Source organism: Polypterus senegalus, chromosome 9 (genome assembly GCF_016835505.1).
Source record: "Polypterus senegalus isolate Bchr_013 chromosome 9, ASM1683550v1, whole genome shotgun sequence".
Classification (NCBI taxonomy): Eukaryota; Metazoa; Chordata; class Cladistia; order Polypteriformes; family Polypteridae; genus Polypterus; species Polypterus senegalus.
In genome coordinates this window covers 150,334,118-150,359,725 of record NC_053162.1, presented here as the reverse complement: position 1 = coordinate 150,359,725, position 25,608 = coordinate 150,334,118, and positions in this window count along the sequence as shown.

The following is a 25,608-nucleotide window of genomic DNA, read 5'->3' as shown; positions in this document are numbered from 1 at the left end:
AGACACCAGCCATTTAATTACTATTTTTTTCCTAGACCATTGTGCCACTGTAAAATAAACACACAGATGGAGGCCCCCCTTTAAAAACTGCACCATTCAAAATATATTAAGAACTAGCAAAATACCCGCGCTACGCAGCAGAGAAGAAGTGTTAAAGAAGATATGAAAAAGAAAAGGAAACATGTTAAAAATAACGTAACATTTGCTTTCTATTCGTTTGCATAAGCACAGCGGCAGCGTGTCTATAAATTTAAACTTACGGTTTACACCGTGCTTTGTTTCTGCAGTAGCTGCACTTACGAATATGCTTGTATGCTTCACTCACTTCATATTATTTTTCTGCCTTCTCAATTGTGTAATGCGTTTTTTGTTCAGCGCTCTTTGGAGCTCTTCCTTGTTCTCTACGTACTGTGTTCACAATCAGTTCACGTGAGCCGCTCTCTTGTGTGATCTTGCGATGTCCACGGCTTTATTTAATGTTAGCTAAGACCCGGCACTTAAAAGTTTCTCGCTACAGCAATTTTAACTCCATTACAAAGTGATCCAAAATCTCATTTATACCTCGTGTCTTCTCATTAAACTTGCATCTCGTGAATATCATATTCGTCGTAGGCATGACAAATGCAAGGGGCAGCGTGTCTATAAACTTAATTGTGTAATGCGTTTTTTGTTCAGTGCTCTTTGGAGCTCTTCCTTGTTCTCTATGTACTGCGTTCACAGTCAGTTCACGTAAGCCGCTAGTCCTTCACCCGCGAATATTTACCTTATATGGGCAGGCACTCAATTACGTGGGAGGTGTGATGATGAGGGATGCCGGCTATGGCTGTATATATGGTCGAAAGTAGGTTCCAGTTATGACTGTTATGCTTAGAATTTCGAAATGAAACCTGCCTAACTTTTGTAAGTAAGCTGTAAGGAATAAGCCTGCCAAATTTCAGCCTTCCACCTACACGGGAAGTTGGAGAATTAGTGATGAGTTGAGTGAGTGAGTGAGTGAGTGAGTGAGTGAGTGAGTGAGTGAGTGAGTCAGTCAGTCAGTCAGTCAGTCAGTGAGGTTAGAAAATTAGCCAATTTTCAAACTATTTAGCTGTATTTTCCAAAGTAATGTGTGGAATGTTTTTTATTTAAGTGCCTTTTCATCAAAGTTCAGTGAAATTTGCCTGCTATTCACTGACAGTGGAACACATATGATTGATGTTCAATTTTGGTTATTGAAAAATACACAATAAGTCATTAACAAGTGATGAGGCTTTAGTATTTGTTATCTGTTCAAGAAGAAAAAGCTAACTGGTAGATAAAAAAGGCAGATAAAAATCCACCGATTCTGACTCTAGTAGCAGGGAACACTGGCACAAGTGCATGAATCAATGCTTATTCCCAGCAACTGTCTGCTCATATGAACATTGTGCATAAAGACTAGTGTGGTGAAAATCAAAATTAAAATTACAAAAATGTATTTTGTTTTTATTTTCCATTTTCATTCAGTTCTAGTTTTCATACCATTATTCATTTTTATTTTAGTTTAGTTTGAGACAGATCAGTTATTTATTTTTATTAAATAAAATAATATATAATAATATAACAAATAAAATCCTGTTTTCGCTTTGCCATTCTGGGGTATAGAGTATTGCTTGATAAGGAAAAACAATAATTGAAATTATTTTAGCACAAGAAAAATGAATAAAAAATGAAGTGGTCTGAATACATCCTAAAGTCACTGTATTATTATTATTATTATTATTAACTCTTTGATGTAACAATGAACTTAAAAGTAATATACAATAGCACCCTCAGACTCACTTAATCTGATTTAGGGTCATAAGGAGTCAGAGTTTGAACTGCAAGCAGGATTCGCATTACTTTGATTTTTGTGAATATCTTCAAAGGCTATTGTGCATTGCATTTATATGATGAGAATGTTGAAAGAAGGACTATCTTAGCATCCATCTACCTAATTTTAAATCAGATTGTGACAACAACAACAACATTTTTTTATATAGCACAATTTATACAAATGATGTAGCTCAAAGTGCTTTACATGATGAAGAAAGAGAAAAAAGACAAAATAAATAAGAATTAAAATAAGGGAACACTAATTAACATAGAATAAAAGTAAGGTCCGGTGGCCAGGCAGGACAGAAAAAACAAACAAAAAAAAACTCCAGACGGCTGTAGAAAAAAATAAAATCTGCAGGGATTCTGAGGCCACGAGACCACCCAGCCCCCTCTAGGCATTCTAACATAAATTACCCCAATCAGTCCTCATGGTATTCAGGATTGACATGGAAGAACTTGATGATGACAACAGTCATGTGGACTTCTGGCCTTTAATCCAGCAATATAGGGAAATCACGGCACTTTGATTAGGTGGTGGTGGCACAGATCACGACCACAGAAAACTGGAAAAAGAACAGAAGAGAAAATAGGGGTTAATATGGTTTTTGGAGTCACCATGAATAATAATGATAATTAATTGAATATACAGAGTATCAGGATTAAACTAAAATGAAGCTATGAGAAAGCCATGTTAAAATAATGTGTTTTCAGCAGTGTTTTAAAGTTCTCCACCATATTAGCCTGGCAAATTCCTATTGGCAAGCTATTGCAGATTTTAGGTGCATAACAAACACTCATTTGAAGATCTAAAGTTACGATTTGGAGTGGAAGGTGAAAGACAGTTTGAAATATAAGATGGAGCGAGATTATTTAAGGCTGTGTAAACCATAAGCAGTATTTTAAAGTCAATTCTAAATGACACAGGTAACCAGTGTAGTGACATCAAAACTGGAGAAATGTGCTTGGATTTTCTTTTCCTAGTTAAGATTCTAGCAGCTGCATTCTGCACTCGTTAAAACCGATTTATATCTTGTCGACTCAAGGCCCATCGCTGCAGCATCATTTGCAAGGCAGTAAGCAACTTTATGGTACGAACCCAGCACAGAATACATTCACACAACACAGGCCCATTTATGGTGCCCAGTTAAACTAAGCTGCCCATCTTTGTGATGTAGGAAGAAAACTAGTATACCCAGAAAAGTGCCCGCACACACAGAGTAAGAATGTGAAAATTCCACATAGAGACAGAAAGGGCTGGCATTAGAATCCATGACTCTGAAGTTGTGAAGTAGCAACACTGATGATAACTTGCTCAACTGTATCACCAGTATCTTAGTATCTGTAAAAAAAGGTAATAGCAAAATGGCATTGCATTATAAATTCATGTTTTACACATTAGTATTATACATAATTGAACTGATCATATCAGTAAATGCTATTTACAGTCATAGGTTCTTTTATTCTTAAATGAGATCCCCAAAACAAAATAGTCCTATTTAAAACTTGTCTCCTGTCCTCTGTGCTTGCTCACTTGCCTGGTAGTTCTGCAGGAAATATGGAGTGAGCCAGTTCAGAAGGAACGTCATCTCAAGTGGAGCAGCAAATCAAGATGGTCACTGCCACAGCAGCAGTCACTCTTGAAAAGATTGAGGGTTTGTGAGGTAGCTCTTTATGAAATGTGCATTCAACAAAAGTAGAAAACGATGAGTCACAGCCAACCCAGCTGCTCATCGTCATTGATTTCACATGTGTCTGACTGATGAGGATGCCATCTGGTGTCTTATTTTTGCAATCATCCTTCATCAAACTTCTGTCAATGAGGCACATTTAGCACCCTGCTAATATGCGACTCTATAATTTGTAAGAATGCAGGATCATTACATTGGCTGCTGCGAGACTCCAAATTGCTCCACTCATTTTATAATCAGCTTGCATGTATAGCTTTAGCGAAGCACAGCAATGCAAATATTTGCATACAATCTTATTACCAGCTTTCAGGCGGGAATTAGCAGGCTGTCTGCAAAGTTTTTTCACATACTTTCTTTTGCTCTTTCAAAGGCATTCCCTGAAGCAGAGCCAGGCTTTTCATAATTTTTCACAAGCGTATGTAGCCGTTGCCCTCCATGCAATATCTCTGGGTCAAATTTGAACCTTCACAGGGGTTTGGAATGGTGAAGAAAATTGCACATCAACCTTGTGTTATACCTTTCATTTCCTTACAGTCGAGGTGAAAATTTAGAAGCCAGCGGAGTGCAATCAATAGACTATGTAGAACGATTTGAGAAGCCTGCTTGTGAAGCAGTGAAGTATGCAACCCCTATCATGACTTGAAATTGCTTCATTCTCTGACTGTTCATGTACAAGCCCAGCTTTACAAGAGATGAAAAAGCATCAGATGCTGCACAAATGTTTCTCAAGCAAAGTGCTCTCTGTAATAATTGGCATTTCTAAAATATACCAGAATACACTATACTACAACCATTTGCTTAACAGTGGCTATTGTCAACTCTGAACTTGTAAGATCAATAAGGAAAATACTGTACAACAGACAGAAAGAAATCACCGTGGCAACTGGTCACTGTCATGTTAATAATTATTAGGAGCTTTGTTACAGTATATAAACACATAACAAATACATTCTCACTGCAAAGCCTAAGATCAGCATTTGAGCCTGAAAAACAAATGTTATGATTAGAGTGTGGCTACAAGAAAAAATTAAGGCATTTTTAAATTGAAAAGGCTACCCTGCTGAAACATTATTACATGTTTTAAAAGAGGTGTGCCCTGTTGCTTCAAATCCTTTTAACAGCATTTTATGCCATGGATATTGTAGTACTAGACAATATACCATAGTACTTTGGGGGCAATCTGCCAGGTAGAATATAAAAGCAATGACACACTATCCTTGAACCCTAATTTAGCATAATACACATTATAAATCACCATTATTATCTGTTAGACAACATGAGTACATCAGTTTTCTTCCAGGCTTCAAAAACATGCTGGATCCATTGACTGATAACGTTGAATTAGCCCTACATGGGTAGGTATGGAGGTGAGTGTACAAGAATGCATGGTAAGGAAATGATGTCCCAACCAGGGCAAGTTCCACCATCGCAACACAAAATGTCTGGTAACCAGAGTGACTAATAAATGAAAAACTTACTAGCCCTGGAAAATTTATATGTGTCATTTCTGTAAAACACATCCATCATATTATCTGCTTCATAGTTAAAAAAGGCACATATTCTTGCGGACTTTTGAATGAACATTTTGCAGGTAAATCGGAACACATTCCTTGACCTTGAGCAATGTTGTACTAACTCAGCAGTGTTTGAAATGGAACCAAACTTACTGGTGGTGCAATGTTTATGGTGATACAGTGACATTCGATCAGATAGCTTTTCCCTGTGAAGATTCATGAAGAGGTGCCAGTTCTCACTGGTACTGTAAGAAAATGTGCCATAATGGTACTACAATACTTACATCTTTAAGTCATATATAAAGATAGCCAATTGAAGTGCAGTACTCTATGGTTAAATTGGTACTAGTGAGTACTGACCCAGTTCAAGTGTGATGAGACAGCAACAATTGTATTGAAAATGATCAGTTGATGAAACATATTAAAAAATTTGAGCCTGGGACATCACCAAGAATCCTCTGTCAAATTTAAAACAGTAATCAAAAATCAAAGATATTTCCACCAAAAATCAAGTTAATAAGCCAGGAGAAGTTTTAGTTGCATGAATCATACACTAACATTATTATTATCCTAAACTTGTATGATGCAGGAACACATGCATCAACCCGTTTAGGTCATGGAAATGGCTTCACATGTTGTGCATTCATTGCTAGTTATTTGTAGCATTGCCTTAGCAATGGAAGTTGCATTTGCTCCAAAATGGCAATGCCTATAACTAAAGAAAATGGCATCAAATCAATGGCATCGACAAATGGCATCATGGGACAAAAGGAAAAAAATGTTCAAATTTCTCAAAGCAAATGCTTGAGTGAAATAAATGCTAGAGTCACATACTTTGGTTCAAAAACCCCCAAACATACAGAACCCCTTCTCCATACAGAAGTTCTAAAAACTCCCCATAAAGTGCACAAAAATGAATCAAAAACACCAGTTGCGGCAGAGTCATGAATTGTATTGTATTGTATTGTATTATTGCCTAAATTTATTACTAAATTTGTTTTTCTATGATTCCCAATTGTTTATTCTGCTTAATAAACTCAAAATAAAAACTTTTGATTTACAAAAAAAAAAACAATCACAACAAATGTCTAAGGTTGGAGTCACAATAACCCATATACAGCAGGTCTTCTTATCATGTAATGTCTTGTGTTATTATTTTTGTGTCGGATTTGAGTCTGCCATTTATAACTTATTCAGACTGAAAGAAAGCTGCAACTACATTTTGGTTAGTAAAATCTGAGGGACTTTACCCTTTGACTTGTAATGGGATATTTACTGCAGTTAGAAACATATGTGATTACATTTTAAATAAATAAGATTTGAATTTCAGATATCTTTCATACATTATGTCTTCATTAAATACTGCATATCAAAAGTATAATTAAATATCTACAATTCAAATTCTGACTTGTAAAAAATATGAGAGAAATCCTTGCAGATTGACAAAAGCTGAAACTCTTAAGAGCTTGAAAAATTAAAATTACAGTGATTCGACTTTCGCGGCTTCACTCCAAAGAACTGTCATCTTTGTCTTGTCATGGAGCACAGTTTAAACTTTAAACTTTAAGGGTGTTATTTCATGTCTAGAGGGCTCTAATAATGTTAACAGTGTGGGAGAGTTTATAAAGGCTTAAAACATATAAAAATAACCATACAAACATATGGTTTCTACTTCGCGGATTTTCATCTATCGCCGGGGGTTCTGGAACGCAACCCCCGCAATCGAGGAAGGATTACTGTATACCATAACCCTTCTGTGGACAGCACCAGTGCTATGATTTCTGATTTTCATAAAATTGATTGCGCAAAGTCTAGCACAATTTCTTGCTAATTACATATTGATTACAGGATTTAGACAATCTGAAATTCTGAATCTGAGATTTGTTTTTGCATTTTAACAACTTAATTAAGTTTAAAAATGATTTTACATTTTACCTTGATGCCATTTTGTCTATTCTCTTGGGTGTCACCATTTTGCGAATCCCTTTGCCATTACGTGTCTTCGGTTGTTACAACAACAACAACAACAACATTTATTTATATAGCACATTTTCATACAAACAGTAGCTCAAAGTGCTTTACATATTAAAGAATAGAAAAATGAAAGACACAATTATAAAACAAAATAAATCAACATTAACATCGAATAAGAGTAAGGTTCAATGGCCAGGGGACAGAAAAACAAAAACTCCAGACGGCTGGAGAAAAATACAATCTGTAGGGATTCCAGACCATGAGACCGCCCAGTCCCCTCTGGGCATTCTACCTAACATAAATGAAACCGTCCTCTTTGGATTTAGGGTTCTCACGGAAGGGCTTGATGATGATGATGGTCACGTAGACTTCTGCCTTTTAATCCGTCCATCATTGTTGGAGCATCATGAAGCTTTGAGTAGGTGGAGGTGGCGCAGGCCACCACCACAAAGAAACCGGAAAAAGAAACAGAAAAGAGAGTAGGGGTCAGTACGATTTTAGAGCCACCATGAATAGTTATTATGATGAATTGAACATACAGAGTATCAGGATTAAGTTAAATTAAGATTAAAATGAAGTTATAAAAAAAAGGCCATGTTAAAGTAATGTGTTTTCAGCAGTGTTTTAAAGTGCTCTACTGTATCAGCCTGGCAAATTCCTATTGGCAGGCTATTCCAGATTTTAGGTGCATAACAGCAGAAGGCCGCCTCACCACTTCTTTTAAGTTTTGTTCTTGGAATTCTAAGGAGACACTCATTTGAGGATCTGAGGTTACGATTTGGAATATAAGGTGTCAGACATTCCGATATATAAGATGGGGCGAGATTATTTAAGGCTTTATAAACCATAAGCAGAATTTTAAAGTCAATTCTGAATGACACAGGTAACCAGTGTAGTGACATCAAAACTGGAGTAATGTGTTCTGATTTTCTTTTCCTAGTTAGGATTCTAGCAGCTGCATTCTGCACTAGTTGCAAACGATTTATATCTTTTTTGGGTAGTCCTGAGAGGAGTGCATTACAGTAATCTAGTCGACTGAAAACAAACGCGTGAACTAATTTCTCAGCATCTTTCAGTGATATAAGAGGTCTAACTTTACTTATGTTTCTTAGGTGAAAAAATGCTGTCCTAATGATCTGATTAATATGTGATTTAAAATTCAGATTACAGTCAACAATCACCCCTAAGCTTTTTACCTCCGTCTTGACTTTTAATCCTAATGTATCCAGTTTATTTCTAATAGCCTCATTGTATCCATTATTGCTGATCACTAAAATTTCAGTTTTCTCTTTATTTAACTTGAGAAAATTACTATTCATCCATTCTGAGATACTAGTCAGACATTGTGTTAGTGAATCAATAGAATCAGGGTCATCAGGTGCTATTGATAAGTACAGCTGTGTGTCATCAGCATAGCTGTGGTAGCTCACGTTGTGCCCTGAGATAATCTGACCTAACGGAAGCATGTAGATTGAGAATAACAGCGGACCCAGGATAGAGCCTTGTGGAACACCATATTGGATATCATGTGTCTTGAGTTGTAATTCCCACAACTAACAAAAATTTTCTCCCTGTCAGGTAGGATTCAAACCAATTTAAGACACTGCCAGAGAGGCCCACCCATTGACTAAGGCGATTTCTAAGAATGTTGTGATCAATGGTGTCAAATGCAGCACTCAGATCTAAGAGGATGAGAACAGATAAATGGCCTCTGTCTGCATTTACCCGCAAGTCATTTACTACTTTAACGAGTGCAGTTTCTGTGCTGTGATTTGTTCTAAAACCTGACTGAAATTTATCAAGAATAGCATGTTTATTTAGGTGGTCATTTAACTGCATAATGACTGCCTTCTCAGAACTTTACTTAAGAAGGCAGGTTAGAGATGGGTCTAAAATTTTCAAGAGCTGAGGGGTCAAGATTATGTTTCTTAAGTAGGGGTTTAACTACAGCAGTCTTAAGACAGTCTGGGAAGACCCCAGTATCTAGTGACAATTTACTATGTCAAGAACATTATCAATTAGCACGCCTGATACTTCTTTGAAAAACCTTGTTGGTATCGGGTCAAGGACGCAGGTGGAGGGTTTTAATTGAGATATTATTTTCTTTAAATCAGGTAAATCTATCCTAGTGAAAGAGTTTAATTTGTTTATAACAGGATGCTGGGGTTTAGGAGGATCCTTAGTGTTGGGGAGATATACTATGTTATTTCTAATATCATTAATTTTTGATTGAAAATACAGCGACAGCCTCACAGGTTTCACTGGAAGCACTTAGGAGGCATTCCTTTGAGCTACCTGGGTTTAGTAGGCGATCAATTGTTGAAAATAAGACTCTGGGATTACTAGCATTGTTATTTATAATCTTGAGAAATAGCAGCGTCTCTCAAGACGGACAGTGTTATTGTATTCTGTTATTTTGACTTTTAATATTTCGTGGTGGATAGTAAGTTTAGTCTTCCTCCATTGACGCTCAGCTCTACGGCATGTTCTCTTTAAATCAGACACTCTTTGGGTCTTCCATGGTATAACAATGCTAGAAGATTTTTTCACTGTCTTTTCAGGTGCAACTATGTCAACAGCAGCTCTCACTTTAGAATTAAATCTTTCCACCTTACTATTTACATTATCCTCGCTATTATAGCTGGCACTATAAACGGACTGATTGCTTAAAATGTTTGTAAGTTTTAAAGCTGCTGCGAATCAAAGAAGCGTTTTTAACAATATGCTTCTCATGAGTGTTTTTATCATTATTTCTATATTAAAAGTAGAAGAAAATGGTCTGATAGACCAATATCAATGATCTGTTTTATATCAACTTTCAGTCCTTTAGTAATCACTAAGTCTAATGTATGACCTGCTTTATGTGTAGGCTGATTTATGAGTTGTCTCAAATCAAAAGAATCCAGGAGGTTCATAAATTCTTTTACTTTTAGATCACACTGATTATCTATATGAAAATTAAAGTCGCCAACTATTAGGAGTGTGTCATAGTTAGTAATTAAAATTGACATTAAGTCAGAGAATTCCTCAAAAAATGACGCGTTATATTTAGGAGGTCTATACACGGATAGTACTAGAACTTGAGAATCTCCATGAATAACAACGGCGAGATACTCAAAGGACTTGAACTTACCAAAACTGACATCTTTACATTTTAATCGCTCGAGTAAATGTTAGCCAATCCGCCCCTTTTCCCTGGCGGTTTGCATGAGTAAAACTGTAATCCGGAGGCAGATTCGATTAAAACTGCGCGCATCTGAATTAAGCCATGTTTCATTTAGTGCAATAAGATCTATTTTTTTTATCACTAATAAGATCGTTGATAAAAAACGTTTTGTTAGTTAAAGCTCTAACATTTAATAGTGCCATATTTAATGTTTCGGAGGTGCAGAGATGAGTACTATGTGCGTTATTGTTATTTGGAATAGGAACTAAATTATTATTATTAGCGCTCTGTGTGTATTTTTGTTTAATCTGTGATCTGTTTTATAGTTTTAATACATTGTTCCTCTAAAATAGTGATTTTAATTAGATTATTGGAGTTTATGCCGTATTTCCTAGGTTTTCTACGTGCATTGAGATTGCTTATTACAGTATTAATGGTGTGCACTTTAACGGAAGACTCTATTAAACATTCATCATGTCCTGGCACAACAGTATTATTTCGGAAGGGGTTAAGAGCAGAGATAGATAGTCAAGAAAAACGAATTACCTTGATATGTTTTCGGAGAGGACCCGGCGCGAAACTGTTCGGATGCAGGCCATCACGCTTGAAGAGACGCGCCTTTCCAAAAGAGATTCCAATTGTTGATGAAACCGACATCCTTCTTCTTGCAGAAACCCTGTAGCCAGTTGTTCAACCCTAGCAGACGACTGTAGTACTCATTGGATCGTCTGACGAGAGGTAGTGGACCCGAAACGAAGATCTTTGCCGATGGGGTCCTCTCCTTCGTGTCTTTAATCAAAGCTGCGAAGTCAGCCTTCAGGATTTCTGATTGTCGGTGCCTTATATCGTTTACGCCGGCATGCAAGACGATTGCTCCAACTGCCCTCTCCTTGTGTTTCTCGTAGACTGCTGGCGCCGTTTCATTACATCTCGGACACGAGCACCGGGAAAACAAGAAACAAACGATTTTGCATTAGGGCATGCGACATTAAGGTTTCTAACGATAGAATCACCTACCACTAATACATCACCAGGTGCTGAAGGCGAAATGGGGACGCGGAGAGGGTCAAACCGGTTCTGAGATAAAAAGCTCGCCTGTGCCGATGGAGGTGCTCTGGCCTTGAACCCCCGCCTGCATAGCTGAAATCCACCAAGGTCAGCAGCGGCGTCGCTCCTACGAGACGCGGGGGTGAGGTCGGCACAACGCGGGGTTGATGTTTCGTCGGTTCCAGATGGCAAGGACGGTTTATCCAACAGCCGGGCCTTCAGATTTCTCAGGTATTTCCGTCGGGACAGGAGTTTCTGAATCTGTTCATCAAGTGCTTGGAGTTCCTCAACTACGATTTCAACGCGAGTTACCCCACTGTCGGCCATTTTCTGCTTCGTGCCCTAGGAGAAATGAGAGAGAGAGGTTGGAGGTTACAGGGGCGGCCTTAGGCATGTGCAAACTGTTACAGGCGTGGTCAGAGCGGTCTTAACCTTGACATTGTTAGGTCAAGGGTTTAAAGTTTGGTTCAAGCAGCCATATTTTATCTGATGTTTAGGGATAACCCTTGAATCACTGTGTGAAACTATCCTTTTTTTTCTTTCCTTTTGAACAAATCCTTGCTCTTGCCTTTTTGACTTAAAATTTTTGATCTTGCTTTGGTTTCAAGTAAAGAAACTTTTCTGTCTTCCTGATTTTTGATCTCTTGCTCACAGTTCAGACTTCTAATTTTTTGACTATGTTTGTTTTTTTTTTGAGAGATAGACTTTCATTTACGAACTTCAGCTTGCTTTTTGACTTCACATTTCTTCTGGTCCTTAAAAAAAAATGCTGTTTCCTTGCACCTGGTCAATAACTGATGCCATCTTGTTGGTGAGGGCAGGTCTGTATTTTGAAGACTGGAAGAGGCAGCCTGGGCAAGATAATTGTTTTTAATCCGATTCAACAAAAATGTGAAAAGCAACAGCTTTTAACTTGCATGCATAATAATAATATTTAAAAAGAACAGTAGAATGTGACATTAAATTTTATAGCAGCTTGCAATAAATTTCATCCTATCAAAATATAATTACAGATCCCTTAAACTAAATCACAAAGTACATTGTTGAGGCCTGTAATTTGCCTTTTGTTTAGTTATTACTGAATTGTAGGTATGTGTAATTTTTATTTTTTGATTAAGCAAAAATGCGTTAAATTAGAATCCAGACTACTCACCATGATGCTTTAGGTGTCTAGTATTTGTAGGACTGTGACCTTGACTAGTCAAAGGAAGTCATTACCGTATATACTCGCGTTTAAGTTCTCCCACGGATAAGTCAGGGCTTGATTTTTGCGTATAATTTCTGGTGTTTCATAATGTCGGTCGTATAAGTAGAATTCGGAAAACTGACGCTGTTGCTCCAAGAGATTATGATATGCTAATGCCCACCTGAGAGAGTAACCATGGAGCACACTGACTTTTTTTCTATGTATTGTGCCTATGGTAATACCCAAACTATTCCGAAGCGACGTTTCCACTGTTTTGTGCTTTTTATGTCTCACACCCTCATACACCTTTATCATAAGAGCATCCCTTATCTACAATGCAGCGTTCGATCAGAAGAAAATATGAAACTGGTTTTAAATTAAAAGTCATTAAAGTGGCAAAAGAAATTGGTAACTATACTGCTGCAACAAAATTCAATGTGTCTGTGGAACTGGTGCGAGATTAGAGGAAGCATGTAAAAAAAATAAAAATTAAATGTATATTTTATGATCGATTTTTCAGATTTCAAGTCCCAACTTATACGCAAGTATATATGGTATATGTAAAAATGGTTTGTCATATGAACATGCCTCCTATGCTCCAACAAAGCAGAAAGAACCAGCTTCCAAAGAAGAGAAGACACTTAACACTAGAATTACCAGAGCCTACGAAAAAACTCATAGATCCGACCCACCTTAAATTCGTTCACACCTCTCCGCCAGCGTCTTTTGTCCTCTAAATGTGCCGATAAAGACAAGCTGCAAGCAGCCGGCTATTCCATCCTCCCACTAACTTAGAACGTGCACGAACTTCTCCCAGCTCATGTCTTGATTGATTATCTACTAAAATATAAAAAAGTTTCTGTTTTAGCAATGTGTTTACACAATTTACTGTAGAAACGGAACACACAAGAAATGCCTGTGTTTCAAATAACGATCTATTATTTCAACTCTAAAACTTCAGCAGTTCTCTCACTCCCAGATAATCAAACAAGGCATGAGCTTAGAAAACCTAGTGAACGTTCTGCAACGGTGAGGGATGGAATAGCCGGCTGCTTGCTGCTTGTTTAAATCGGCACATTTACAGGACAAAAGATGCTGACGGAGAGATAAGAACAGATTTAAGATGGGCCCGATTTACAAGTTTTCTCGTAGGCTCTGGTAATTCTAGTGTTAAGAGCTGCAGTTTACCAGCAACCCATCATAATCTAAATGAGAAAACAGCTGCAATTGTTTTTTAATCCAGTTATGCAAATGAATTACAATTTTAAAAAACCAACACAACCAACAGTTCAGAAAAACACAATATTTTTTTTCAGAAAGTTATGTAATTAATTGTATCTTTTCTTGTCATGATAAAGCTTGAAGATAGAAAACAAATTATCCTAAAAAACTGCCAAAGCTGCATAGTGAAGGACTTATAAGCAAACCTGCAAGCACAACAAGAAAAGACAAAGCTGAGGGCTGCAACAGCTGAGCTGCTAAAAGCAGCTGCTATTATTAAACAGCATCCTGACATACTCTCAGTGTTCTGCCTTTCCAGGTGTTCATTGGGAATGTGTAGGACCAGAGAGATGACAGCATCTACTGACCTGGAGATTTGAAAAGCACGCGAAAGTGCACATAGAATGCTTGAAATTCATCTTTTAATGAACTGTTTCTAGCCGTTCTAAGCTGTCATATTAAGAGAAAGGAAAGTCTCTGGTTTTAAATATAGAACGGTATTATGATTCTTTTTAAAGAATACAGATATAACAGACAAGGACTGTGAGAGGTTAAAAATGACCTTGGTTACAGGGGTTAACTGACCCATAAAGCTTTTGAGGATGCAGAGTTTTTTTTTTTTATAGGTGTTTAGTTTTTTAAAACTTCAACTTACATCATGTATACTGAGTGTAGCACTTCATTTGATAAAGGCTCCATGTTTTGAGGTACAAAAGGGGTGTAACATTTGCTCAACTCCACACTTAAAAACTGGTGATAGCTTACAACCCCTGACATGTTCAAAAGGTCATTGTGTTTAACCCAAAATGTACAAAAAGCTGTAATCCTCCGTAAAAAGTCACAAAATAAAAGTGAAATATTCCCGGTGACAGATTTGCAACTTGAAGGCTGTTAGTGCTACTGAGGACAGACGGGCAGCTATAAGGTGATGGACAAACAGAAGCTGGAGGCCAGAAGCAGTTCCATCCCCCGTTGCAGGAGTTCATAGGATGGGTGCCGCAAGAGGGCGCTGTTGGGGGAAGACTGCCCTGGTTCACAAACAGCCTGGAAGTGCTCCACACAAGTCATGTTCGGTAAATGGAAACAGTATAAATGGAGCCTGCTGCCTTACCTTATGGAATCAGAGTCGGGAAGCAGAAGGACAGGAAATGAGTCAATGTTTGTAGGATAATTGGCTGTATTTTATGGTATTTGGTGCTTGGTAGACTAAAAATCTATTATTTGAAGCTGTGACTGTGTAGGACATTATTGGGCCTGGGGTTTGGTTACCAAACCATTATTGGGTCACTGGTTACAAGGCTAAGCTGGTTTTAGGGTTATCAAACTTAGTAAGAGCTTTATCCATACCTAAGTTTATCTTTCAGACTTGGATGTATTCAGGATAAATAAACAAAAACTGTTTTCCATGTATTAGAAACAGGAATTAAAAGTTTTTGTTTCATTTGTTTTCACAAATGACCTGACCTATTTAGGTTGGAATCAAATCACAAAGCTTAATGAGCCATACCCCCAGATAATCATAAGACTGTTACTATAGATAACCAGAAGTTTTTATTTATATATTATATACAGTGAGTATATATGTTGAAAATATGATCTTACGGTCCTGCGACCCCCATGCTCATGCCCATTAGTGGACCTCCTCATGTAACATGCATTTATCCCTATCATATACTGTATTTAGGACTTATCTTTGTCCTGTCTTTTTCTGATTTACCTGACATTATTGCTCAACCTCTTTACTTGTAATGCTTTCTTTGGTATTTCTAGTTTTCAACTTACTTTGGCATGTTTCAATTTTATTATTCCTGTTTTGCTTTGGCTTTGCAATATCTGTTTTTATTTCTATATCATTCTTGATTTTTTTTTCTCAGTCTTATATTTCTGCCTCATCTGTTCCTTTTTACACTTTTTATCCCCACTTAATTGTGTAAAATTATCCACATAACATTCTGCTGTGCTTTGGTAATACAAGCTATTAATCTGAGACCACCCTTTGGATTATTTGATTTTTCCATTGCAGTCTTTTGTACCTAAAAGAGTCGCCATCAAGGAGAGCACAGTAGGACCAGGACTGGCTCTAACATATAGGCAAATTAGGCAGTCATCTAGGTGGCAAAGTTTTCAGGGGACAGCATTTTCTGAACTATATCAATGTAGCCATTGGCGTTAGGAGTGGGTAGCTTTGGGTAATCATTGGCAACCAGACCCTGATTTCCCCTAATGTTTGTGGAACTTGCATGAATCTCCAATGACCCTTTACCCTTGGATCTATGGTGTGACATGCATTTTCAATTCATGTGAATCTTCAAGGGGGAACACCCCTATCACGCTCGATGCAATATCTGTGTGCAACTCGCATAAAACACCTAAGAGGAAACCACTCTATGATATTCGATAATGCATATAGCATTTGCCTTCAGGACTCCATGTTTCAGCACAACATTTTCATTTCTTCCTAGGACAGCAAAAAAACTAGAGCTGACACTGAGTAGGACAAAAAATGGAAAGATTTTGACTTGTGTTTACTTGCATCTATATGACAACTTTTGATGTCAGGTTAGGTTTTATCTTTCTGGAACCCTAAAATGACCTTGAATATTAAAGGGGATTTTATAATCAGAAATGCTATTCACTGAGGTGGGCTGGCACCCTGCCCGGGGTTTGTTTCCTGCCTTGTGCCCTGTGTTAGCTGGGACTGGCTCCAGCAGACCCCTGTAACCCTGTAGTTAGGATATAGCAGGTTGGATAATGGATGGAAATTCTATTCAGACAGTATTCTATTTAAAATGACACACACATACAACATAAACTTAATTAGTTAATTTTAGTAAAATAATATAAAAATAAAGTAGTAGTAATATCATGTCTCTTTTTTCATTTAGATCTCACTAAAAAAATGAATAAGCCACACAAAAAGAGTGACACATGACATACAAATGTTACCGTGTTATCATAATTCCCTGAAGCACAGAATGAAACTGAATAGTAATGTGATGGTGAGAATGACAGGAACAGTGTAGATACTATAAGTAAACGTAAAATAATTTTTCTGTTTGCAAAGTGTTTAAAAAATATATAGTAAATAAGTCTATCTCAGACTATGACAATGTTGGTGACAACTTTTGAGAGACCATAGTCTATTTCTCAAATAGCTGCTTTTATATTAAGTAATTTGTAATTGTTCATTCTTTGCTGCTGATCAAGATTAGAACATTTCAGGTTCTGTATAAAAGAAAAAAGTGATTTGCCATTCATATTTGATCTGTTATCAAGAAAAGTCATGTCGGGGAGCATGCACTGTTACAGTGCGTTGCCGCATCCACTACACGACAAAATAATTCGGGATCCCGGTGTGCCATCCCCCAGGCAGACACACGGTCCAGTCCCACTATCCGGAAATGACCCTTTATCTGCTGCAGCCAGGTATTATGCGGGCGACTCCTTGGCCTGGTCCAGCCACTCGGGTCCGCAACAATGAGGATCTTATGAGCCGGATCACCCTCGGGGAAATGCACCACATGGCTGTAGTGCCGTAACTGATACTCCCTCACAATGCAGGTAATGTGCCTCATTCGTGACTCTATGAGCAACCGCTCATTCGAGCAAGACGGGAAGCACCAGGACTCTAAAGACTTGGACCTTCGTCCTTTTGCATAGATATCGGAAGTGACACACACCCCTTTCCAGCGACCTCATGACCCCCCATGCTGTCCCAATCCATCTACTGACTTCATAGGAAGAGTCACCAGAGACATGAATGTCACTGCCAAGGTACGTAAACCCCTCAACAAGGTCAAAACTCTCTCCACAAACAGACACACTGCTGATGGCTGTGCCCACGAGGTCATTAAAGGCCTGGATCTTGGTTTTATTCAGGACACTCACAAGCCCAGACTCTCAGACTCCTCATTCAGTCTCTCAAGCGCCACAAAGATCACAGCATCGTCAGCAAAGTCAAGATGCATGAATATTTCTTCACCAACAGCCGCTGGAACCCACAACCTTGCCCAACACCCAGTTCATACAAGCATTGAACAAAATAGGAGCAAAACACACCCCAACGAACCCCAGAATCAATTGGGAAAAAGCAGAAGTCCTGCCTCCACTCTGCACAGCACTCACTGTACCAGTGTACAGGCCGACCATAATATCCAGCAACCTTAAGGGGATCCAGCGAACCTTCAGGATGTCCTACAGGGCAGTTCAGTCAACTGAGTCAAATGCTTTGCGAAAATTGACAAAGGCTGCAAAGAAATTCTGCCGATATTCACGCTTTGCGGCTCCTTGAGAACCCTCAGTGCCAAGATGCGGTCGATGGTAGACTTCTTAGGTGTAAAACCAGACTGTTCCGGTTGCTGGTAGGTGAGCAAGTGATCATGGACCCTATTGAGGACGACCTAGCAAGGACCTTACTCGGCACCAAGAGCAGTGTTATCCCCTGTAGTTGCTGCAATCCAGGCAATCACCCTTCCCTTTCCAGTAAGGGACGACAAGTACTGTTTTCCAGTGAGTTGGGATGATGCCAGTCTCGCACATGGAAGCAAAGATTGCTTGCAAAGCCATGAGGACAGTATTACCATCAGCCTGGAGAAGTTAATCCCAGATACCACAGATCCCTGCAGCCTTTCCCCTCAGCTGGTTGACTACCTGTGCAATCTCAGTGAGATTGGGTGGTTCACAGCTAATTGGAGAATCAGCCTCAAGAACTGTGGACCCAGAGATGTTTAACATCCTAGCTGGAGGATCAGCTTTGAACAACTGCTCAAAGTAGCCAGTCCAGCGGGTCACAACTGCAGTGTCATCCGTAAGGACCATTCCATCAGCTGCCCTGACTGCGACTCTCGAGGAACAGATTCAGGTGTGCCTAATGCTTCGATTCCACTGTACGCAGGACGTGGGTCGCTAGACCACAGATGGTGTATCACTTGCTGACACATTCCTCTAACAAACTCCTCTTTATCTGCCCTCAGAGCTCTCGCAGCCGTCCTTCTCAGTTCGGTACAGACCACAGTTGCCATTCAGCCGTGCGCTGTGACTCCTCTGGATGATATCCAGGGTGCCCTGCGAAATGAAACACCTTCTTCAGAGAACACTGGTAACACCAACACAACCCTCAGCAACCTTCAGATCTGGTATAATGTTCATTAAATGTAGTTTTACCCTAATTACTTATTAAACTGCTTCACAATGGTACATTTTTAGAATGGTTATTCCTACAAGGGAGTTGTCTAACAAATGTGTTTGTGATGTATTATGCTTGGATTCGCAAAGATTTCTTGCATTACTATAAAGTACCCTGTGTTTGTATGCTGTTGTGAACTGTAGCTTGTCCTTAATTCTGTATGTCAACAGCACCATCTCACAGGCTGCTAACTTCAGAATATTGAATGAACAGGAGGGCAGTCTATCAATAAATGCTTGAAGACAGAGAATGCATTCCTTATCATCAAGTATCAACATCTTTTCTTTTCATACTGTATTACACTTATGGCCCTCTTGGTTGGTAGTCTTATTTATCTTCACTCTATTTATTAGTTATAGTCTCAAAACACAATTAACATCCCTAATTTAACTCTCATATTAAATAGATTTTTTATGTTTTATTATTTTTGGGAGTTGCTTACTATCTTGCAAAAGAATTATCTATGCATAAAAGTTCAATTTAAAATAGTTAGCTTCATTATCATTAAAATATTTGAAAACCAACAAGAATTTATTAATCTTTCAGAAGAGTAATTCATTAATTCATTAATTTATTTATTCTTATCCAAGACTGGGTCATGGGGATAATAGACCATACTTGCCAACTCAAACTGTGGGATCCCAAGGTGCTCCTAGGTTATCTGAGAGATACAACCCTTGCAGTAAGCCCTGGGTCTTCTCTGGGGTTTCCTCTCAGCTGGTCATGCCCATAACATGTATAAAAGAAAAAAGTGATTTGCCATTCATATTTGATCTGTTATCAAGAAAAGTCATGTCGGGGAGCATGCACTGTTACAGTGCGTTGCCGCATCCACTACACGACAAAATAATTCGGGATCCCGGTGTGCCATCCCCCAGGCAGACACACGGTCCAGTCCCACTATCCGGAAATGACCCTTTATCTGCTGCAGCCAGGTATTATGCGGGCGACTCCTTGGCCTGGTCCAGCCACTCGGGTCCGCAACAATGAGGATCTTATGAGCCGGATCACCCTCGGGGAAATGCACCACATGGCTGTAGTGCCGTAACTGATACTCCCTCACAATGCAGGTAATGTGCCTCATTCGTGACTCTATGAGCAACCGCTCATTCGACACAAAGTCAATAAAACGGTACACAAGGATTTTCCAGAGAGACACAGTATCAAAGGAGTCCAGTCTTCGTCTCAGGTCACTGGATAGCTTCCATGTCTTTCAACCATATAGCAAGACAGGAAGCACCAGGACTCTAAAGACTTGGACCTTCGTCCTTTTGCATAGATATCGGAAGTGACACACACCCCTTTCCAGCGACCTCATGACCCCCCATGCTGTCCCAATCCATCTACTGACTTCATAGGAAGAGTCACCAGAGACATGAATGTCACTGCCAAGGTACGTAAACCCCTCAACAAGGTCAAAACTCTTAACACTTGGGCATGGGGGGCAATAGACCACACTTGCCAACTCAAACTGTGGGATCCCAAGGTGCTCCTAGGTTATCTGAGAGATACAACCCTTGCAGTAAGCCCTGGGTCTTCTCTGGGGTTTCCTCTCAGCTGGTCATGCCCATAACACTTGGGCATGGGGGGCAATAGACCACACTTGCCAACTCAAACTGTGGGATCCCAAGGTGCTCCTAGGCTATCTGAGAGATACAGCCCTTACAGTCAGCCCTGTGTCTTCTCTGGGGTTTCCTCTCAGCTGGTCATGCCCATAACATCTGGGCAGGGAAGTGTCTGGGATGCATCTGTATCAGATGTACGAACCACTTCATTTGGCTCCTCTCGATGCGGAGAGTTAGCAACTCTACTAATAGATATCTGAGTTTCTCATACTACCTTTAACAGAAAGCCCAGCCACCCAGTGGTCAGCCGCTTGTACCCATGGTCTCATCCTTTTCGATCATTACCCAAAGCTCATAACTATAGGTGAGGGTAGGGACAATGATCACCCGGTAAATTAATTTCCTTATGGCTCAGCTCCTTCTTAACCATGTGGATCGGTATAGAGACTGCATAACTGTGCTCACTGCCCAGATCCATTTGTCCGTCTCGCCATCCCTTTTCCACAAACTTTTGAACAACCCTGACTACACTTGCTGGCCCTATACATCTGTTGATCTCAACTGCCCTTTTCCTCTTACTCATGAATAAGACCGTGAGGTACTTAAACTCCTCCACTTGGGGCTGTAACTCACTTCCCACTCTGAGAGGACAGTCTACCCTTTTCTAGTGTGGATCATGGCCTCAGATTTGGAGCTGCTGATCTTCATCCCTTCTGCTTCACACTTGGTGATTTAACTGAGTAATGGTGTCAACAATTCAAACTGATCTAGGTTTGGTAATTTTTTGGATGTCATACATGTTTTTGATTTATGCATTGCTGGCTACCATTTTGTGTAGTATTTTCATGGTCCTCACTAGTGTGAGCAAAATTATTCCCATAAAATTGAACTTGCAAAGAAACTTAGTGTTTCAGCCTCATCAAAATTTGTGACATTGACAGAAGAAGAAAGGAGTTTATTTCCTGCTGGAAGTATCTTCATGCAGTATATCTGCCTATGTCTGCCAGTAATTTACTATTTAAATAAATATCTCTAACGGGAAAAAAAAAAAAATAAAAAAACTATTTTTCTGTCATGTTTAGACATTTTGTTGAGCTATCAGATGTGAGTTCTGTTAGTAATGGTAAGAGGACATCGACATTGACAGTTATGTTGACAATCTTGGCCCTCCTCACTCATGCTCCAGCCTCAGGGCATGTACCTTACCTCTGCTTAGCTAGTGAACGAGAGAGCTACTTAAAGGATTTAAATAATTTTTTTTTCTATAATTTGCTTGAACATTCTGGTTGATTTTGTGACTTCACTCATCATGCTAAGAATCATAGTTCCCTTGCAGGAGCGATATATTTGTGCTATTCTGAGGGGTAAGCATGATGTCAGGAGTAGGGAGCCAGGCAGGGCCCTCCTCACTCACGATTAGCTAGTGTTACCTATTTCTTTATTGATTTTTAAAGTTTCTCCTATTCCACTACTACTATGTGGTCAGAGCCTGCTTGGGACAGCTAGTGCGTAATAAGAGACACATTCATATGTGTATTTCACTCATTTTATAGTTACAGATTACATTTTGATTAATTTTGAAAAATTTTAATCTACAGATGGAGCCACGTCAAATAGCCGCGGCCGTGTGAATGGCATGCGAATGGCGTATGGCTGCCCTATGCACGCCGTGATCCCCCCTTCCCTCTACTGACAGAAGGCATGTCAAGATTTCACAGTAAACACGCCCATTCATGCCCTATTTATTCATTTACCTGGTTCCACCACTAGATGGCGCTTTCTTCTCATGAACACGTTAACACACGCCAGCAATTTAGCTGCGCTGAGTTGCAATCACGTGATTTTAACAACCCACCCCCTCCCCCGCCGAACTGACGCTACCAAACTGCACTACAGGGATTAAGATGGCGGCTTACCACTAGAATTACCAGAGCCTACGAAAAAACTCGTAAATCCGTCCCACCTCAAATCGCTTCTTAAAACCGTTCTCACCTCTCCGCCAGTGTCTTTTGTTAATCTAAATGTGCTGATAAAAGAAAAGCTGCAAGTAGCCGGCTATTCCATCCCCCACTGACTTCAAACGTGCACAAACTTCTCCCAGCTCATGCCTTGATTGATTTTCTGGGAGTGAAGTGGAGTTTTAGAGTGGAAATAATAGATTGTTGTTTGGAACACACGCATTTCATGTCTGTTCCGTTTCTACAGTAATCTGTGTCAACACATTGTTAAAACAGAAACGTTTTTTATATTCTAGTAGTAGATGACAAAATGTAGGCATAAACTATATAATGTATGAAGCCTGAAGTCCAAATATCAAAAGAAATATTTTCACTGAAGGTACAAATCTAACACAACAATTGTGCTTTTATTCAAAAATATAACCGCAGAAACAAAAAGCCGCCTTAACATGCGACTTTGACAATAATTACTACTATCCGTGCCAAATAAATAACATTCGACGTTTTGAAGAAATCATTTTATGACACGATTTACCTTTATTTATTTACTTACTTCCTAAAGCAGAGGGCATGTTCAAAACTGTGTGTAATGCCATGAAAAGTGCCTGCTGACAGTTTAGTATGCAAGCAATGGTATGTGCATTCTTGCTCCGATGTAGAAGGGAGCTGAGTTTACCTCTGTTACAGCGCGTCTATGTGAAAACAGCAGTATCAGATGCGGGGTTGGGGTGTGTTTGGGTTCATGAACGCGGCCGAGATAATAAAACTGACTAAAAAAAAAAAAAACAAAGCTACCCTTTACAAGTATCATAAATTACTCTAGCTGTTACAGACTGAAATTAAATGTATGTTTTTATTCCAAAATAGTAAGAGTAAGAGCAGTTTACTTCTCAAAACGGAAAGGTGCAGGATCGAACTCACGACCTTTTGAATCCCAGTCGGGGGCTGAGTCATTTGCACCACGGAGGTAGGCATAGTAATTATTGTCAAAGTCGCATGTTAATAAATTTTATTTCTAAAGTCGTGTGTGCGTGTTTTAATTGTTGGGGGATTGTTTGGGTATTTTAAAAAAACATTTACTTGAACCAACTACTTATAGTAAATGGGCAAAAAATGGGAGACGCCTTTGTTTTAAATAGTCAAAGAGTTGGGCTAATAATAATAATTATTATTATTAATATTATTACTGGTCATAGAAACAAATGAAAACAACAGTTAAACACTTGATCATATGTATCTGTGCTAGTTTGCGTTTGTGATTATGTGACCCATAATAATTTTTTGGGTTTTAAGAACTCCATCAAAAGAGCAAACACAAACTTAGAAGGAGTGGAAGGTGAGAAACCTCAATGGAGATTCCTGACTATGACATGCTGCTAATTGCTCTGTGTGTGTTTTTTTGGTGGGGGGAGGGGTTCTTTAGACCTGTCTGCGCAAATGTGTTTGTGTTAAAGCCAACGGAGTAATGCAGGAGTGCACACACACACACCTCTCATCCACAAATGCTTTAACTGTTGTCTTGTAAATCGTTGATTAAACCTATGAACACAGCTGTTCAGCAGTCCTAAACACATGGTCTATTTTTGTCCTTAATTAAAAGACATCAATATGTTAATAATTAACACAAAGATAACATTGTTTATTTTGCTGAATAAGGTAATAAGCTATATTTAAAATAAAACAAACTAGGAATTAAGTGTTTTATACATTAAAGTACTCTGTAGGCCTATAACCAAGTGCCCTAACAAACAGCAACAGTGTACAGTACAGACAAAGAGTGTGTGTGCTGGTGGGGATTGGAAGGTGAATTAGGATACATCATTTACAAGACAAAAGACAGTCTGAGGTGTGAATGCACATCTCTGCTTTGCTCTTCGGTGTGTGTGTGTGTGTTTTTTAGGTTACTAGGGGTGCATTCTTAAATTCAGTCTGTCTGAATCTTTATAAACGCCAAGTTGGAAAATCATGTTTGAGAAAATGACAACAACAATTAAAATCTTGATCATTTGCGTCCGTGCTATTTCGTGCTTAAGTGACCCAAAATATTTTTCTTAAGTTTTCTTAGAACTTCATTAAAAGACAAACTTAAGAGGAGTGGAATGTGAGAAATCTTAACGGAGAATGTACTGACTTCTCCTTATTACTGACTGTTAGATGGTGCTAAAATGTTTTTTTTTCGTCCTGCCGGCGCGCAAATGTGTTTGTGTTAAAGCCAGCTCAGACAAACCTGATGAATGCTGGAGCGCGCACACACTCACACACACACACACCGGTGGCACATTAACCATTAGTGCTTCAGCGTTAAACGAAGCCCCGTAAACTTGATCCTGAACAGCCAGGACTGACTTTAACAATAATAGTTGATTGTTTTTATATTTATGTTTTTGTATATATTTTTAAATGTTCAAATGAACGTTTCAGAGTATATAATTTGTTGTGTCATCTGTTTACAGTGTTGGCTGATTTTGTGATTGAGACCCATGGGCTACATTGAAATGTTTTTTATTATTAGTAGTAAGCCAGGCTTTAACCGTGGACAAATCACAATATAAGCCCTCTCTCGCACACGCGCTCTCTCTCTCACTCTTTCTTGCACACACACATACACACACACACACACACAAATATATGAAATCCCGTAAAACCAAATATATATATAAGCAGTGAAAAATACAGTAGTATCCTGTAGGTGATTCCTGTCCTGCGATAACAGGCGCTAACCCTCTGGAACTGTTTAGTTCTGTTAGTATTGTTTTCAAGTGTAAATGTTTATGGGGATTTAATCTGTCTCTGCTGCCTCATCTATTCACAGTTGTGATAAGTGATTAATGGCCCATCTGATCTTTGATGGGGGAATGTTATGCTGGTTAAATGACAAAAGAAATACTGATCCGTATGGACAGATATTTGTTCCAGATATTATGCGCCATTAATTGATTTGTTATGCCATTTTATGACTATCAGCGAAAAAAACATCGGCGAAAATATCAAAAATATAACAAAACCAAACCCAAGCAGAAGTTACATTTAAGCTTTACTTTGCAGCAAAATATTATCTACCATTGTATTGAACGGAAATAGATAAAATACACCATAATGTTAAATACTGTACATAGCCCAAACTTGTATTCCGTACCTACAACGACCGGTATAGATAAATTGCAGATGTTACCATGTCTTTAAGGATTGTTAACCCAGATAGCACACACACGTCGCGGAGACGTCTATGCTACGTCATCTTTTTCATCTGGCAGATGTCTGGCATAGG